The following is a 19,905-nucleotide window of genomic DNA, read 5'->3' on the forward strand; positions in this document are numbered from 1 at the left end:
TTACTACATCAGCATAAAGTCTTTTAGGCATAAACTTGTAATAATTCACCGGTATAAAGCCTACTAGGCCTAAGCCTGTATCACACACCAGCACAAGGCCTGCTAGACTCAAAGTTTGATTTTATACACCGGCAATAAGCCTGCTAGGCATAAAGCCCGATTTAATTCACCAGCACAAGGCTTGCTAGGCTCAAAGCCCGAATATCGCTATTATAAAGCTGTCTCATAAATAATTCATATATAAAAAATTCCAGATATTTCATATAGTTCATACTGACTTTCAAATGTTATAACTCAGTCGAATTAAACTCAAATACATTATTTCTATGCTTATTCACATTTGGCTACTCTAATATAAACTTATGAATTCGAAATCAACATATTAAACTGAGTTACATTCAAAATTAACAATGTTTAATTGCTTAAGACTTACCTCGGATATCGACGAACGATGTAAATCGACTATTCGACTATTTTTGCTTTTCTTCTATCCAAGCTCGATTTCTTTTATTCTTGATCTATACAATTTCAAATTAATATCATTCAGACACAATTTCATTCAATTTAATCCAACAACACCTAAATGGGCAAATTACCATTTTACCCCTGATATTTTCATACTTTTACAAATTATTCCTAATTGCATAAAATACAAAACAAGCATAATTTGCTCATGCTATACTTAGGCCGAATACTCCCCACACCCATTTCGTTTATTTCACAATTTAGTCCCTCAATTTATTATTTTTACAATTTAGCCCTAATTACTCAAAATCATCAAAAATTCCAATACAAAACATGCTAATCCAAAACATATATTTCATATTTCATCAGCTAACATCTCAAAACTCAAATATTAATCAATGGAATAACTCAAAATATTCATCAAAATCAGAAATTCAAGCATGGGTCAGATAGTATTCGAAGTAACAATATCAAAAACGTAAAAATTATCAAAAACTGAACAAAAACTTACCTTGAATCAAGCTTCCAAAGTGCCGAATGCTTGAAACTTTCTAAAGCTTTATTTTCTTTAAGTTTCGGTCAATAGTGAACTAAAATGCATGGCTATTTTATGATTGTTTTATTTAATTTCATTATAATATACTAATTATTATTTTAACCTTTAAAATTTAATTATAAAACCTTATATAACATGTCTACAACCGTCCACTCATAGAACCAATGGCCTATTTGCAACATAAGTACTTCCATTTAAAAAGAAAACAACAATTTAGCCTTTATACATTTAACTATTAAGTTTTGATTTTACGCTATTAAGCCCGTTTATTTAATCAGACACTCAAACGATAAAATTAAATTACGAAAATTTCATGAATATAAATTCACATAAAATAAACTTAGAAAATAATTTTTAAATATTTTTCTAACTCGGATTCGTGGTCCTAAAACCACCGTTCTGATTAAGGTCTAAATCAGGTTGTTACATAAATATTATGTTAATTTCAAAAATTGTTCAACCTATGAATCTATCTAATTTTAAGCCTATGAGTCTTTGTACAATGCTGATAAAATTATTTCTAGTATTGTTGCAAATCGTCTCCAACAAGTTTTAGAATGTTGTATAGATGATGCCCGAAGTGCTTTTATTCCGGGCAGGCTGGTTACCAATAATGTTATTCTTGCTTATGAAGTTTTTCATGCATATAAACAAAAAAGAATAAGAAGAAAAGGGCTTTTGGTGTTGAAGTTGGATATGAGCAAAGCATATGATCGGGTAGAATAGTACTTTTTACGCCAGATGTTACTGAAAATAGGCTTTGCTAATTCATGGGTGGAATTCATTATTCATTGTATAAGTTCAATATCTTATTCAATTGTGATTAATGGGAGATAGGGGGAACAATTTTGTCCCACTAGAGGTTTGAGGCAAGGAAACCCATTGAGCCCTTATTTATTTCTAGTGTGCAGTGAAGGTCTATTGTCATTAATGCATTTGGCTAAGGAAGAATGGTTGCGTAAGGAGCTTAGAGTATGTCGCAGAGATCCACAGATTTCCCATTTACAATTTGCTAATGATTGCATCTTATTTAGAAAGGCTTCACTGAATGGGGCACAAACTTTTAAAAGGATTCTAAAGGAATATGAAGAGACGTCTGGACAATATGTTAATTATAAAAAGTCCACTACTTTTTATAGTTCAAATACAACTGCTCAAATGAGGTATTTGGTATCAAAAGTCTTGAATGTTCGAAATTTCACAAATCCTGAAAGATATCTTAAGTTGCCTAACATGGTGGAGCAAGGGAAGAGATTGACATTTCAACTGTTAAAAGATCGCATGGAGAGTAGGATAGACAGTTGGAGTGTTAGACATTTATCGCAAGGGGGTAAGGAAGTTTTCATAAAATCAGTTCTACAAGCCATTCCTACCTACTTAATGTCATGTTTTTTATTACCAAAATTTCTTCACTGTGATATGGAGAATATTTGTGCGAATTTTTGGTGTCAAAAAGGGCAAGGTAGAAGGGGGATCCATTGGTGTGAATGGAAGAAGCTTTGTGAGTTAAAAGAGAATGGTGGATTGGGATTTCGTAGTCTTGCCAAATTCAATTTATCTTTATTAGTGAAGCAAGGATGGCAATTGATTAATTTTTTTAATTCGTTACTTGCGTGCACTTTGAAAGCTAAATACTATCCAGATACGAATTTTTTGAATTCAAGGTTAGGAAATATACCTTTATATACCTAGAATAGCATCTGAGCAGTCGAAGGAATTCTTCAGGATGGCTTATGCTGGCGAGTAGGGACTTTATCTTAAATCTTAGCAAGGGAGGCTGAATGGATTAAAGGAACTGTGAATTACAAAATTCAAAATAGTGAGAAATGTCCTAATACTCTTATGGTGACTGAACTTATTAACAATAATACAAAAAGTTGGAAAGAGGATTTGATAAGGAAAACCTTTAGCGGTAGGGATGCTAGCCGAATCCTAAACATCCTACTATCAAATTTCTAGCATGAAGACTTCCTAGTCTGCACAAGGGAGGAGACTAGGGAGTTTTCTATTCGTAGTGCCTATAAGTTGTGTGATTCGATCACTTAGTGCCGATTATTTGTTTGTGTGAGTTGGGATATATAGATTAAGTGAAACAAATGGCTACATAAGGGGCAAAGGAGATCAAGGTTAGCAGCAGTAAACTCTATCAAAAATATGCATGTGAAATTGATGGGATTTCCAGTTCCAAACTTTCTAGCAGAATAAAGATAGAGAAATGGAGGCCTCTAGAGAACTCGTTCATTAGAATAAACTTGGATGGATCTTACAAGAAAAATGAAATTTAATCTTGTTCAAGAATTGTTATCAGAGACTTAGAGGGTAAAGTTTTGGGTTCTAAAGTGGTTATAAATGAAAATATACCTTCTGCTTTTGCTGCATAAGCCCTTGCATGTATCTAAAGTATACTTTTATGCCTAGATTTAGGGTTTGTGAAGGCTGAAGTAGAAGGAGATGCTCTCTCTATTATCGAAAAATTAAAAAGAGATGATGAGGATAAATCTGATATCGGGGCTTTCATAAGAGATGGAAAAGGTTTAAGCAAAAATTTTCATACTTGCAAGTTTCAATATGTTTAGAGATTGATGAATGATGTTGCCCACTTGTTGGCTATTGAAGGCTTAAAGCAAGGGGTATAATATTGTCTACAAGATGGAGTTCCTGCTTTTTCTAGAGAGGAAGTGGACAAGGATCGAACGAGGGAGGGCTTTTTATTTCCTTTTTGGTTTCAAGGCAGGGAGTTTGGGTAGGGGAAGAGTTTGGAAAGAAAACTGTTACAAGAGTTAAAAGGGTTAAAGGTTATTGGAAAAAGGAAATGAATCTTCTACCGACGGGCCATAAACACCTTTTGTTGCTTTTCAGGAGAGGAAATACTTTAATTTCATTGGCTGAGGCTGAGGTGCTTCTAGAGCCTTTCTTCGTTTCTGTTGCTGGTATTTAGATTTGTTTTGGCCCAATTTTATGGATGTTTTGTTGATTGTGCCTTGTATTTGATCTGTTTGAATAAAATTCTGTTGATTGTGCCTTGTATTTGATCTGTTTGAATAAAATTCCAACATATTTTCTCAAAAAAAAAATCAAATAAACTAGTATATATGTATGCATATGATCACTAGCCCATAATTGTCAGAATCAGATTAGATTGTCAGTTGAACCAGAAATCAGTGGTCCAACTGATTCATCTGATACCAAAATATATAAAAATCAATTGAACCTTTAAAAATTTATCGAATTGATTAAAAACGAATTGAAATAAGCTAAAAGCTAGTTTAAAAATAACAAATTATGATGCTCTACTTTAAGCTTAATGTTACTATTCCTAATTGAACTCCATTGTTGAATCATGACATTTGCTTCCGCCGTGTAGTTGTTAAGGATGACTTTTTTTTCTTTTTCTTTTTCACTGTTTTTTGCTTGCTTGTTCTTTTAAGTGGTTTATGATCACCATAATTTATTGATTCCCCAATGAAATTATTGGGGACTTTGATTAGACATACATTCGAATAGATAGAGATATGCTTTTGAAGAAGATCATTTTATCCCTTATTTAATGGATAATAGATTTTGGGGGGACATTTTAGAGATTTGAGAACAACAAGCTTGATGAAAATATATGATTAGATAATCTTGAAGTCCCACTTCAAAAACTGAAGTATTTGGAAATTATTTGGTGTTGACTTTTTAATGCAATCGGAATTACTAAAAATTAAATATGAATTATCTATGCATTTGGAAATTATACATCTATACATAAATTTCTTGACATGGAAATTCAATAGCTGTATACATTAACTTGTTTTAAAAATTGATGATGTGTGAGCTTATTATTAGTGACAACTGCTAAACTATGCAGTGGTCTAGAATTGCACAAAACCTTGTTTTATATATATATATATATATATTATGTTGCGTAAGATTATTAATTTGTGAAATAAATTAAAATTATGGTTTATTCATAACTTATTTTCACGTTATCCATGTTTCATTTTTTAATTATGAAATTTATCTCTTTATTTTAAAAGAATTAAAATTAGTCCTTTTACTTTAATTTATTAGAATTTAATTATAGCATTTTAAGATAACTGAGAAGTTACTCTAGTTGTTGGTAAATACATGAACTTTAACTATTAATTTTTACTAGCTTACTGCATATAAATTGTTGAAATATGGATTTTCGTTAATTCATTACATATAAATTGTTGATATATTAATTTCTAGATCAACAATTTAAAGTAATGTTTAATGATGTTATAAATTAGACTAACTTATCAATTTTTTGTAAAGTATTGAGAATCAAATTTTGAAAATTTAGTAAAATAGGGATGAAATTAATAATTATATCTATTTTATGCCAAATATATACAATATACCAAAATCATGTATAGATAAATATCATATATATATATATATATATATAGACATACTAAAATCATGTTAATAAATAAATAAATATGCTATATAATATTAAATTAAAAATTATTAGTAAAAAAGTTATAATGTAGCAACATCGATTAATGTAGAGCAACAATAAATATAACCAATATACATAGAGTCAATCCAGAGCAATATATTTTTATTTTAAATTTTTATCATCGAATATAAAGTTTTGAATATTTTTATAAAAATAATTTAAGATTAAATTACATATTTTTATTTTAATTATGTTTATTGAAAATGTTGCACTTTTAAGTTGTTTTGGATAACAAATTTTAAAATAAAAATAAAAATGTTTCAAAATGCATATTTTAAAAATGTTAATGTTAATGTTGGTAGTTATTGTTTTTAGAAAAAAATAATTTTGGAACTATTAAACAGAAAAATATATTCAAATAATGCTGTAAATCCATGACATGTATATTTGGGTTAATATAAGAATGGGGAAAAAGATGAAGAAAGAGGATACTCAAAGTGAGAAATTATAAAATGTACATTAAAATTGTGAAAAAGTGTTAAAATAATGAAGAAATAAATTTGCCAATGTAGAGTTAGGTTGTCCTTAGTAGCGCTTTTGATAACCACATTTGATATGAAAAACACTTTTGAAGGAAAATTTTGGCTGTTCAAAAGCACTTTTCTCCAAATTAAAAATTTAAAATTTTTAGTTTTTCTCTCCCAGAAGTAGTTTACACAGTTTAATTACGTTTTCACTCATCCAACACATAATACTTTCTTTTCTCTCGTTAATTACTTAAAAAATATTTAAAATTTATTTTATATATTAAAATATTAACAAAAATTTTAATAAACTATTTTCTACATTCTTATTAAAATATCATAATATTAACTAATTTAAATATTATTTAAATGCTTATTTGTTATCTTTATAACACTATGTTTAAAATGGACATTTTATTTATTAAAAGCACTTTTTAACATTAATGCAAAACACTTAAATCTTAAACTAATTTTTTAAAAGTACTTTTTACAGTCACTTTTTAAAAATAATGCTAAAGCATCTGTTAAGTTTATTGGAAAAATAGAGAGAATAAGTTTATATAAGAAAACACAAATTAGATTTTTATTTTACAATACTATAAGGGTAATTGTGAGATTTTAATTGCTCAAATTCTGGGCATTTTGCGTGGAAAATTTGTGGACTCTAATCATCTTCCTTTCATTTATTAGTTGACATAAAATCATAAAAATTCAAATTTCATTATTCAGGCTTATCACTTATTATAATGTAATTAATGAATTATATAGAGTTTAGTATTTGAATAATTACTTATGTTTATTTATAATTAGCAGCTACCGTCCAAATCTTACGCATGCAATTAGGAAAAACAACCTCTCCACAAGTTTAATATCATTTAATGCTTGAGAGATGATATTATTAAGTTTGAAGAAAATAAAATTCCAAATCTGAGCCTAGCTATAGGCTTAGTCAGCCACCACATTGGAAAAGGGTGGTGACAACTTTTTTGAAAGGATTCCGGAGGCTTGCCAAGCTTTTAAAACGCAGCAAATGCCCCACTAATTCAATGAAACTTCCAAGAAATTAGCTTTAAAGACTCCATCTTACATATATTCGATTCCTACCTCTCACACCCACACTACATACATCCAATTAAATTATTATCTACGTGTTTATAGTAAATGTTAGAAGATTGTATTTTATTTTTTATATATTTGATTGTTGAGTAAATTTATCTTTTGTTAAAATATTTATCTATTTTTATTACTAAAACTTGGTCTCTGTACAATAAAATGAGGCATATGTAATACGTCATACATAATTGTATCGATTATTTTATCAATTATATCAATTTTAATAGTAAAATAAATAATTTTAATAAAAAATAAATTTCACTTTGATTTAATATATAAAACTAGTTTAATAAAAAAATAGTTATGATGTATCTAATTCATGGAAATAGTTTAGCATTAAAAAATGTTTTAGTTGAAAAAAAGTGTAAGATGTTGGTTTAGTTTTTTCTTTTTTCAACTTTAATTTGTTAAAACAGTTTATTTTAAGAATTGAAGTTCTGAATACAATTGTTTTCGGTTTTCATCTTTATTTTTATTTTGTATAAATTAAATATAAAATAAATCAAAATAATTATTTTGATTAGCTATCAATTGCATTAAAATATGCTAATGTTACTCGCCCAGTTGGTTGTTCAGTTAGACATTGCAACTAGTCTCGATATTATTATATTTTAAATTGATTTTTTTACGTCTTTTAAATATTTTTAATCTTTATTACTATATTTTGTTAAAGGAAATTTGATTGTATTAGACTCCAAAATATCCCTGGTTTAACTTTTCGTATATATTAAAAATAGTTTTTTTTGTATGTATTAATTAAAATATAATTAATTTTAATTTAATATTTCTTTTTTCAAAAAATAAAAAATAAGAGAATATAAAAGATATGATAGAAAAGAAGAAATTAAAATACTATTATTTAAAATGATTTTTATACCATAGTTGTGGTAAATTATATAGATTTATTTGTTGTATCAAATAAAAATATGGATTTATTTATATTTTTAAAAATAATAAATTTATATGTCTAATTATCTTAAATTTAAATTTAAATTAAATAATAAAAATATTAAGATATATAATACATATTTTATGATGATTTTTAAATTTAATAAATAGTTTAAAATAAAATTCTAAACACCAACAAGCAATTGTAATGATAAGACACGTTGCACTCTCAATGGGAAAATGTAGCTTCAAACTTTAGAGACAATATTATTAGGAGGGACAACCATGAATCCCGAACATGGATCGTAAAATGGACATGCATAATATCGAAAAAAAGAAATTTAAATATTACGATAAATATTATTTATATTTATGATAATTTTATATTATATTTTTGAAATTTGAAATTTAAAATTTAAACAACAATTTTAAGGATAAATAAAAACATATTATTTAAATTAAATTTTCTATGAAAAATTTAACTAAATTTTCTATAATTTTTAAACTATTATCTATTGAATAATTAAATGATATATTTTTAAAAATCTAATGATAAAATATAAAAGTAAAATTAAAGATTAAAAACGTTAGTAAAATGTCATTAAAAATATGATATTAATAACGCTTAACTTCTCCTCCTAAATCAGATTTATACATTTAAAGTATTGACATTAAATAATAAACTAAATAATACATGCATGTATAAGTTTCTATATATATATATTATATTTAATAGTTTATAATTTTATATTAATATACTTTTATAAAATAAAACTTCTCTTCTCTTTAGTTCTGTGCCATCACCTCCTTATTCCGGCTATTCAACAGCCTTCTTTGGTAAACAAAGAAGAAGATGAGAAAGGGCTTCAATCCGACATCAAGATTAGTCGGAGAAAGGCGTAGACGACGATCACATATGACAACCACTAGGGTTGTGAAGGAAAGAAAAGAAAATACTAATTGAATCAATTAATTAAATTTTAAAGAAAAGATGATTAGGAAGAAAATTAATATTTAATATGTAAAATCAGGAATTTAGATAAATTTTAAATTTATCAATTTCAATTTATATAAAAAAAACATGTTGATGATAAAATACCATTTCTAGTTTTATCTTTATGATAATTTTTATGTGACTAAGAAATTTTCGCTAGTTTATATCTATTGCAAGATTTTCTTCCATCAAAATCCACTAAAATTAACTAATTTTATATCATTAATTAAAAGTTATATTTCAATTTAATACATTTTCTTAAGTTTTTTGAATTAATTGTAAAATCTAATGATTAGAAATTTAAATACTAAAATAAATAATAATATTATTAATAGAAATAATTTTGATGATATAAAATTTAATGCATAAATTGCGTAAATATTAGTGGGTGAGAAATGAAATTTTATGAATAAAATTATAACGAGGATAATTTTAAAAATTCGAAAAGAATATAATTTTTTAAAGAACTTCAAAACTTATCTGATAGAGCTCTACGAGATTAGCAGTTCTAAAATTAATATAAATTTGTTTTTTTTTAAATTACGTGGTTGGACAATAAAATTTCAAATATGTTGTTTTGAAAGTATAATATCCTGTCATTTAAGGCTCGAATATTAAACCTTGTAATATATGTACTAATTTTCTTTATTCATGCTATGCACATGTTGATTTAGTTTATTAACATTATAAGTTATTTTAAAATATTTTCTTAATAATTTAAAAACTTAAAAACAATTTCAAAAATAGGTTATAAACTCGTAGTTATAAGGTAATAAATTTTTATCTTGTAATTTTATTTGATTGATGATTAAGAAATATAAAATTGATAATAATTAATCGCTAATGATATATTGTATTAATTGTAATTTTGAGCCCTTTATATCTCGTAATTATCATATGATGTTTAATATTTGTGTTATTTATGAGAACATTTAAAAAAAAGAAATTATATTGTTAATATATGATTTATATATTATCAAAAAGCAAATGTAATTATCATTATCGATTGATGTGTCATTTTATGCGTTAATACACCATCAATAAAGTAAATATAATTATGAGTTTAAATTGATATATTTAAATGTCTCATTAATATAATTATATGCCATCATTAGAAATCGTAAATATATTCTAATTAAAAATAACAAGAAAATCATATTTAAAACTTAATTATAAAAACAGGAGCTACTTTAACTTTTGAAACTCAAAGAACTAACCCAAAACTTTATATTTTTATATATGCTCTCATCCCTTCTTTTATATTATATATTATATATAATTAGACGTGCACGAATTCAATTTATTGTGAGGAACATATTTTGAGTGCAACTACTATGTATTAGATTATTTTATTAGTTGGAAAATAAGCTTTCTAGGGAAAGACTTATTTGGCGAGTTTATTCATTGTGAATGTACAAAAGTGAAGTTGCAACAATCTAAACATTGGTTGAGCTTAAACCATAGCTTATATTAAGAATTTATAGGAAATTTCTCATCGGTAATCCCGCAAACATAGGTTGTTGAACCGAATTACGTAAACATCTTCTTATGTTTAATGGTTCTTGTTACTTTCACTTATTCTTTCTCAAATTATTACTCGATATACAATTACTCAGTAAATACAACACCTTCAATTTGTACGAGCAACAAACTAGGTGTAGCTGGTGGAGATCTTTTTTCTTCTTTTTTTTAACAAATAGCTGGACTCATTTATTGATGTAAAAAAGCATACAGAAAAACGTGAAAGTAACTAACACAATAAGTGACTCTTAGAGAAGCCAAATAGCCAAGCCTAAAGATGGGTTTTCTTCCCCATTTTACAAATACAATACAGAACAAAAAAAAAAAAAAACCATTCAGAAAACCTATCATCTCTTCTAATAAGAAAAATGAAATTCGAGACGATCAAAACAAGTTCCACAGTTTCCATTGCAACTCTTTCAACATCTCGGTTTCTCGATGCTGCAGCTCGTTACTGTCTTCTCTCTTGCTTCATTTCTGTATTTGCAAAATCATGGACCTCTCCTTCCAGATAAGTGTCTTTCCCTTTTTTCACTCCTTCTGTAGCAATGATATGTGCTAATCTATTTGTTTTCCTCCATGCATGTTCAAAATAACCTATATAAAACTTATTACTCATCTCCTTTGAATACTTAATGTAGGCACTTATAACAGATCTATCATCTTGGTCTATTTACAGTTTCCTGATAATAAATCGGACATCCCCTTCGATTATCACGTTTCGAAAACCCAGATCGCTTCTCATTTGTGTTGCATGTAAACATGCCAAATCTTCTGTCGCAAAGGGAGAAGGAATGTGTCTATTTAGAATGATTTTTGAGCTTATCATCTGCCCATCGATATTTATGCATCCCAAACCCGAACATGATTCTTTTGTTTGAGTTTTGAAGGCTGCATCAAAGTTTATTTTAATAAACACTGGATCTGGTGGGCACCATCTTTCCTTCATCATCTTTTAAGTAGGTAGATTTTTTGCTAGATCATCAATTTTCTTAAGGTATGTTTTTATAGAAACAACTGATTCATGTGAAGATTTTTTAGCCCCTTCATGTACCTCTTTATTTCTTACTATCCAAATGGCCCAAAGAACACAGAAAACCATTCTACATTTGCATGCTGAACAGGTAGACACAACGTCCATAAGCTAGTCTTTAAATCCAATATGAAGGATATTCGGATTCCATGTTACTTGTAACTACGACTATAATTTTTTTGCAGTTAGGCAATCACGAAAAGTATGTTCTATTGTTTCATTTATATCTGAGCATTGAAGACAGAATGATGAGCTTCGAAGCATTCTATAGTGAAGATTACCATACGTAGGAATGTAATTGTTAAATAACCTCCAAATTGTAATCTTAATTTTTTATGGCAAATTTGTCTGCCACAGCTTCTTGTTGAATGTGGTGTGATTATTATTGCAGTTCCTAGGCTCAATTGTATCATCTCCTTGTAATAGTCTTTTGTAACCACTCCTCAGTGCATTCTTCAATTGCCTCCTCCTCTTCAGTTCAACCTGTCTTCCTATATGTGTTGGGATAGTAGAATGCAAAGGATATGCTCTACTTCATCTGGGGAGAAATGTCTGGTAATAAAATCTCTCTTCCAACATCTATTTTCTTGATCAATTAAATTCGAGATTGTATTAAGATCACTACTCCTGTCATTATTATGAACTTTGAAATCCACAAAAAATCTCGGTAACCATGCATCCTCCTAAATTGAAATATTAGTCCATACCCCGCTTGCCAGCATATTCCCTCCTGTAACACTCGCTTAGTTGTCCATATACTCTTCTAGGTATATGATGAATTATTTTCTAGATTTGATCTTATAAAGGTAGTTTTTGGATATTATTTGGCCTTTATTATCTATCTAGTAGAGAATTTGGATTTTTTGCCAAACGCCATTCTTACTTCGCAAGCAAAGCAACAGCTTCGTTAGATTTTTGAATCCCAATCCCCCATCCTCCTTTAAGTCACATAGATTTTTCCATTCACAGCAATGTATACCCTTTTTCCCCTTAAAATTTTTCCACCAATATCTACTGATAATATGCTCCAGATCCGTACATAAAGAAACAAGCATTAAGAAACATGACGTTGAATATGTTGGTATGGCCTAAAGCACACTTTTAATAAACACCTCTTTTTCACCTTGTGAAAGGGATTTAACACACCAACTGTTAATTCTCTTAACCATTCTATCTTTCAACACTTGAAATGCCATTTTCTTATTCCTGCCCACTATATATGGAAGCCCAATGTATTTTTCTGGGTTAGATGAAAATCGAACCATCAACCTTTGTGACACTCTTAACTTGAATTTTTAGTACCATTTGAACTGAAAAATAAAAGAGACTTATCAAAATTAACACATTGTCCATAGCGTACCTCATATTCTTTTAGAATCTCTTGCAAAACATTAACACTTATTTCAATTGTTTCACTAAAAAAGATGCAGTCATCTACAAAGAGTAAATGAGTAACTTCAGGTCCCCTCCGGCATACTTTTGCACCCCTAACCAAACCTTCCTCCTTCGCCAACCTCATAAAAAATGAAAGCCCTTCACTACAAATCAGAAAGAGATAAGGACTAAATGGGCCTTTGTAACAACTTGATTTTGGGCCCAGTCAGAACAGTAGTTTTGAGAACACCAATCTGAAGTCATAGAAAGTATTTTATTATTATTTTGGAGTTATAGAATGTTTATATTAGTGCATGAAAATTTTGGTGAAGAAATTTTAGCGTTTGGGAGCCTAATTGCAAAAAAGGACTAAATTGCATAAAGTGCAAAAGTCTTAACTTGATAGTTAAGGGTGTTAAATTGCCATGCATCATAAATTGAGGGTCTTTAAAGAGTAAATACACCCTAAAATAGTGCTTGGCCGGCCATGAGACAAGAAAGTCAAAATTAGGTGAGGTTTTGGTAATCTATTTTGACTAGTAACAATATTAAAATAAAACAAAAAGGCTTCATTTTTTTATTTCTTCGTCTTCACCGATTTTTAGCATAAAAAAAAGGGTTTAGAGAGTTAAAAATATCATCCATTAATATCTCTTGAAAGTAAGTCATTTAGAAGGTTATTCTTGATGATTTTTGTATTTTTGGACCCTTTGTAACATGAGCTTTCTAATAATGAGACTATTTTGCAAAATGGTTGAAAGTATAGGGTTTTACCATGAGAGTTTTCATGGTGTTTTCTGAAATTTTATAGAATAATATGAGTTATGGGTGTGTAATAAACAACTTCTGTGAAGTAGTTTTCATGGAAACCTTAACTAGGGACCATTTTGCATAAGTTGAAAATTTGATGATAAATGTGAGAAATAATGGAAATTTTGGGTTTTTATAAGAGTAAAAAGGGGTCGTCTAGGCTTAAGATATGAAGAGATTCGATAAAAATCGATTTTTAGACCTAATGGTAAAATGGTCATTTTGCAAAAGTCTAGGGGCAAAATGGTCATTTTGCCCAATTTTTAAATTGTTGAGTACCTAGATTAATAAAATGATTAAATTAGTGAATTTTTATCATTATAGATCAAGAATTACAAAATCCAAGCCTAGATCGAGGAAAAGCAAAACAAGTAGACTAAGCCGAACTAGTCGTCTACATTTTGTAATCCGAGGTAAGTTGTATGTAAAAAATACAACTACACTGTTATTATATGTGTTTGAATTGATATAGCATAAATTGCTTGTTTGTGGAAATGATTCTGTATGATGAATATTGAGATAGTAGAACTCCCATTTGAACTTTAGGAAATAAATCGAATATTCATGCCATGAGATTTGGGCTATTTGTGTGCTAGTGTCAGACATGTCTGAGACATGCATCGGCTATATTATGAGAGCCAGTGTAAGACCATGTCTGGGACATGGAATCGACATTGATACGAGAGCTAGTGTAAGACATGTCTGGGACATGCATCGGCCTTGAGATGTAAGCCAGTGTAAGACATGTCTGGGACATGCATCGACTACGAGATGCGTTAGTGTAAGACCATGTCTAGGACATGGCATCGACAAGGATATATGAAAGCTAGTGTAAGGCCATGTTTAGGACAGAGTGTCGGCCTCGATTTCGATAGTCAGTGTAAGACCATGTCTGGGACATGGCATCGACTTGATGGATGAGCCAATGTAAGACCATGTCTGGGACAAGGCATCAGCATTATACCCTATGTTTGAGGCTTAGTGAATATTCGATAGCATTCCAAATGGTTCAACGGTGAGAGTTACAGTTTAAGTTAAACGAGAAAAGTATAACCATATTATGAATGGTACAGATACCTATTTGAAATGTATGAGATGTGAGCTTAAATATGCTATGTGAATTGTATTGGATAGTGATGATTAAGTGGTGCTTATGCCTATTTTTGTATTATGAGCATGATGATGAATGGTAAAGTTGTTATATTTATTTGTATACAACTTACTAAGCTTTATTCTTACTCCTTTCCTTTCTATTTTCTTATACTGCCGCCTAATTAGCTCGAGGATAATCAAACGTCGGAGGCATCGATCACACTATCATCCATAGCACTTGGTATAGTTAGATCTTTTATTTTGATTGTGACATGTATAGGACCTTGACTTTTGAGTTTTTTGCCCTTGTTAATTGGCCAAATGTATTGGCTTAATCTAATATTTGTTTCATTTTGTATAAGGCCATGGAAAATGGCTAATACTGAAAGTTATTATGTGAATGCAAGCTAGTCTTTCATGAATGTGAAATTGTTGTCATGGTTGAATATATGTAATGTTTATAGGTCTTAACTATGGTTGTTTGGTTGAGAAATCATATTAGTTAACCTTTGATATGTTGGTTGATGTTAGATTGTGTTTCAGGGTGGCAAAGACTTGGTAAATATCTTTATTTTGTCCACACAAGTAGACACATAGGCATGTGTCTGGGCCGTGTGTGACACGTGATTAGCCCATGGGCGTGTTGCTTGGTCGTGTGCCCCCTGCACATAAAATTTGCAAGTCAGTATGCACGGTAGTAAACACACGGAAAGAGACACGATCGTGTGTTTCAGCCGTGTGGAGGACATGGCCTTTGGCCACGGGCGTGTGCCTTGGCTGTGTGCCCCTTATTGGATGCTGACGTCAGAAACAGAATGTAAAGGTTTTTAAAAACGGGCTAGGACACGGGCGTGTCATGGTCGTGTAAGGGACACACGCTATAAACACGGACGTGTGTCAATCCGTGTGAAAACCCCTGTAGGTTCGAATTTAGAATTTAATTCACAAAGGCTCGGGGTACGGACGTGTCCCCTTGTGCTTAAGTCGTTTGAACCACACGGGCCATCAGCACAGCCATGTCATAATAGCCACACGGGTGTGTACCCTATTTCAAGGGTCATTTATATAAAGTCGGTTTAAGGACCTGAGTTGGTTCCGAATGACTTCCAATAAATGTTTGAGGCCTCGTAGGCCCATATTAAGGAGTTTAAACAAAGTTCAAAAAAGTTTTAAATTTGATCAAGTCTTAGTGACTCGGAAACGTTTGAATGCATATGTTTAAGTGTAGTAACACCTCATATTCTGTCTCGGCATAGGGCACGGGTGTGGGGCGTTACATTTAGTAGTATCAGAGCTATGATTTAGTCGATTCTAGTACTAACATAGCGTGAGTATGAGTTTAGCTATACATTCCATAACTGTATATTGATAGTGTGAAGACTCCTAACAAGATAAATTGTGTTTTTATTTATATAGTAAATGGATCCTGACGTAGCTACAGTGGATGATGTGGAGAGTAATGTGCCGCCTCCCGCTGAAGGAACTGCACCGGTAGATAATGGGCCCGTGACACTGAGTTAGGTTGGAGGGGCTAGAGAGGCTTACCTCCATATGATGGACGCTTGGTACACGAAGTTTGTTCATACGAATCCGAACACTCCACCTCCCCTACCTCTTCCGATTCCTTAGTATGCCCTAGTAGCTCCGCAAGGAGTGGATATGGTTAGGAAGGAGAAACCCCCAATACGAAAGCAAGGGGCTGAGGAATTTCGGGCTAATATTGATGCTGACTAAGAAAGAGTTGAATCTATGGCAACGAAAGTGGCTAGAGCTGATAAAGGATTACGAGTTGGTGATTGACTACCACCTCGGAAAGGCTAATATAGTAGCCAATGCATTGAGTATGAAATTATTGTTCGCATTGAGGGTTATGAATACTTAGTTGACCATGATTAATGATGGCTCGATTCTAGCCGAGATGAAAGCTAGACCTATGTTCCTTCAAGAGATTTGTGAAGCTTAGAAAGGCGATATGGATTTGCAAGCTAAAATGGCTCAGTGTGAGATGGGAAATGAATTAGAGTTTAGTATTGGTACCGACGGTTGTATGATGTACCAAGACAGAGTTTGTATACCCAAGGATAATGAGCTCATTCAGAAGATTTTACGAGAGGCACATAGTGGTTGTTTGTCTATCCACCCGGGTAGTGTGAAAATGTACAATGACTTGAAGAAAATGTATTGGTGGTCGGAGATGAAAAGAGACATTTTAGAGTTCATTTTTAAGTGTCTAATTTGTCAACAAGTGAAATCCGAACACCAAGTACCTTCGGGTTTGCTTCAACCTGTAATGGTTCCCGAGTGGAGGTCAGACCAAGTAACCATGGATTTTGTGTCAGGGTTGCCTTTGACACTAAGGAAAAAAGGATTCAGTTTGGGTAATTTTTGATAGACTTATTAAGTCAGCACATTTTATACCAGTGCATACTGACTATTCCATTGAGAAATTGGTCGATCTATATGTTTCTCAGATCGTGAGACTTAATGGAGTGCCCTTGTCGATTATTTTGGATAGAGATCTGAGGTTTACCTCACGATTTTGGAGGAAGTTGCAAGAGGCATTGGGGACGAAACTAAATTTTTGCACAAATTTTCACCCTCAAACCGACGGTCAGTCAGAAAAGGTGATTCAGATCTTAGAAGACATGTTATAGTGTTGTGTTCTCAAGTTTCAAGGCAGTTGGAAAAGATATTTACCGCTGGTCGAATTCGCCTACAACAACAGTTATCAGTCAAGTTTGAAAATGGTGTCTTATGAGGCTTTGTATAGACGCAAGTGTCGAACACCCTTGTATTGGACTGAGCCGAGAGAGAAAATCAGATACATGGGGTTGATTTAGTTAAAGAGACTGAATAGAAAGTTAAGGTGATTCGCGACTATTTGAAGGCCACTTTGGATAGACAGAAATCTTACGCGAATTTGAAACGGAAAGAGATGGAGTTTCAAGTTGGGGATAAGGTGTTTTTAAAGGTATCCCCGTGGAGGAAAGTCCTCAGATTCAGTAGAAAGGGCAAGCTGGGTCCTCGTTTCATAGGACCTTATGAGATTACCGAGAGAGTAGGGCCTATTGCCTACCGATTGGCTTTACCCTCAGAATTGGAAAAGATTCACGACGTGTTTCATGTGTTCATGTTACGTCGATATAGATCAGATCCTTCGCATGTGATCACACCAACAGAGGTTGAGATTAGTTTAGACATGACTTATGGCGAAGAGCCAGATAAGATTTTGGCTCGGGAGGTCAAATAATTGAGGAATAAAAGTATAGCACTCGTGAAATTTTTGTGGCATAGACATAGAGTCGAGGAAGTCACATGGGAACCTGAGGGGACCGTTAGAGACCAATACCCGAATCTATTCATTGGTAAGGTTTTTAGGGACGAAAATCCCTAAGGGGAGAGAATTGTAACAACCCGATTTTGGGCCCAGACAGAACAGTGGTTTTAAGACCAACAATCTGAAGTTAGAGAAATTATTTTATTATTATTTTGGAGTTATAGCATGTTTATATTAGTGCATGAAAAATTTGGTGAAGAAATTTTAGAGTTTGAGAGCTTAATTGCAAAAAAAGACTAAATCAGATAAAGTGCAAAAGTCTTAATTTGATAGCTAAGGGTGTTAAATTGCCATGCATCATAAATTAGGGGTTTCTAAAGGGCAAATAGACCTTAGAATAGTGCTTGGCCGGCCATGAGACAAGAAAGTCAAAATTAGGTGAGGTTTTGGTGACCTATTTTGACTAGTAATAATATTAAAAAAAAAACAGAAAGGCTTCATCTTTTTATTTCTTTTTCTTCACTGATTTTCAGCATTAAAAAGAGATTTTAGAGAGTTTAAAATATCAGCGATTAATATATCTTGTAAGTAAGTCATTTAGAAGGTTATTCTTGATGATTTTTGTATTTTTGGACCCCTTGTAACATGAGCTTTCTAATAAGGGGACTATTTTGTAAAATGGTTGAAAGTATAGGGTTTTTCCATGAGAGTGTTCATGGTGCTTTCTGAAATTTTATGGAAGAATATGAGTTATGGGTGTTTAATAAACAACTTTTGTGAAGTAGTTTTCATGGAAACCCTAACTAGAGACCATTTTGCATAAGTTGAAAATTTGATTATAAATGTGAGAAATAATGGAAATTTTGGGTTGTTATGAGAGTAAAAAGGAGTCGGCTAGGCTTAAGATATGAAGAGATTCGATAAAAATCAATTTTCAGACCTAATGGTAAAATGGTCATTTTGTAAAAGTCTAGGGGCAAAATGGTCATTTTGCCCAATTTTTAAATTGTTGAGTACCTAGATTAATAAAATGATTAAATTTGTGAATTTTTATCAATATAGATCAAGAATTATAAAATCTAGGCCTAGGCTGGGGAAAAACAAAACAAGTGGACTAAGCCGAACTAGTCATCTACATTTTATAATCCGAAGTAAGCTATATGTAAATAATTCAACTACATTGTTATTATATGTGTTTGAATTGATATAGCATAAATTTCTTGTTTGTGAAAACTATTCTGTATGATGAATATTGAGATAGTAGAACTCCCGTTTGAACCTTAAGAAATAAATCGGATATTCATGCCATGACATTCGGGTTATTTGTGTACTAGTGTAAGACATGTCTGGGACATGCATCGGCTGCATTATGAGAGCCAGTGTAAGACCATGTCTGGGATATGGCATTGGCATTGAGACGAGAGCTAGTGTAAGACATGTCCGGGACATGCATCGGCCTCGAGATGTAAGCCAGTGTAAGACATGTCTGGGATATGCATTGGCTACGAGATGTGTCAGTGTAAGACCATATTTGAGACATGGCATCGACACGTATAGAGGTGTCAGTGTAAGACCATGTCTGGGACATGACATCAGCATGGATATGTTAGAGCTAGTGTAAGACCATGTTTAGGACATGGCGTCAGCCTTAATTTCGATAGTTAGTGTAAGACCATGTCTGGGACATAGCATCGATTTGATGGATGAGTCAGTGTAAGACCATGTCTGGGACATGGCATCAATATTATACCCTATGTTTGAGGCTTAGTGAATATTCGATAACGTTCCAAATGGTTCAACGGTGAGAGTTGCAATTTAAGTTAAACGAGAAAAGGATAACCATGTTGTGA

At 31.3% G+C, this 19,905-nt stretch overlaps 1 long non-coding RNA gene across 1 annotated transcript; it reads left to right on the forward strand.

The window, feature by feature from the left end:
• Window positions 1-10,679: 10,679 nt before the first annotated feature.
• On the forward strand, window positions 10,680-15,226 carry LOC128290505 (uncharacterized). The gene is made up of 3 exons (XR_008280367.1): window positions 10,680-12,057; window positions 14,011-14,099; window positions 14,965-15,226. It is a non-coding gene; the product is annotated as an uncharacterized LOC128290505 (long non-coding RNA).
• Window positions 15,227-19,905: the final 4,679 nt, after the last annotated feature.

Source organism: Gossypium arboreum, chromosome 3 (assembly GCF_025698485.1).
Source record: "Gossypium arboreum isolate Shixiya-1 chromosome 3, ASM2569848v2, whole genome shotgun sequence".
In the NCBI taxonomy this organism is placed as follows: domain Eukaryota; kingdom Viridiplantae; phylum Streptophyta; class Magnoliopsida; order Malvales; family Malvaceae; genus Gossypium; species Gossypium arboreum.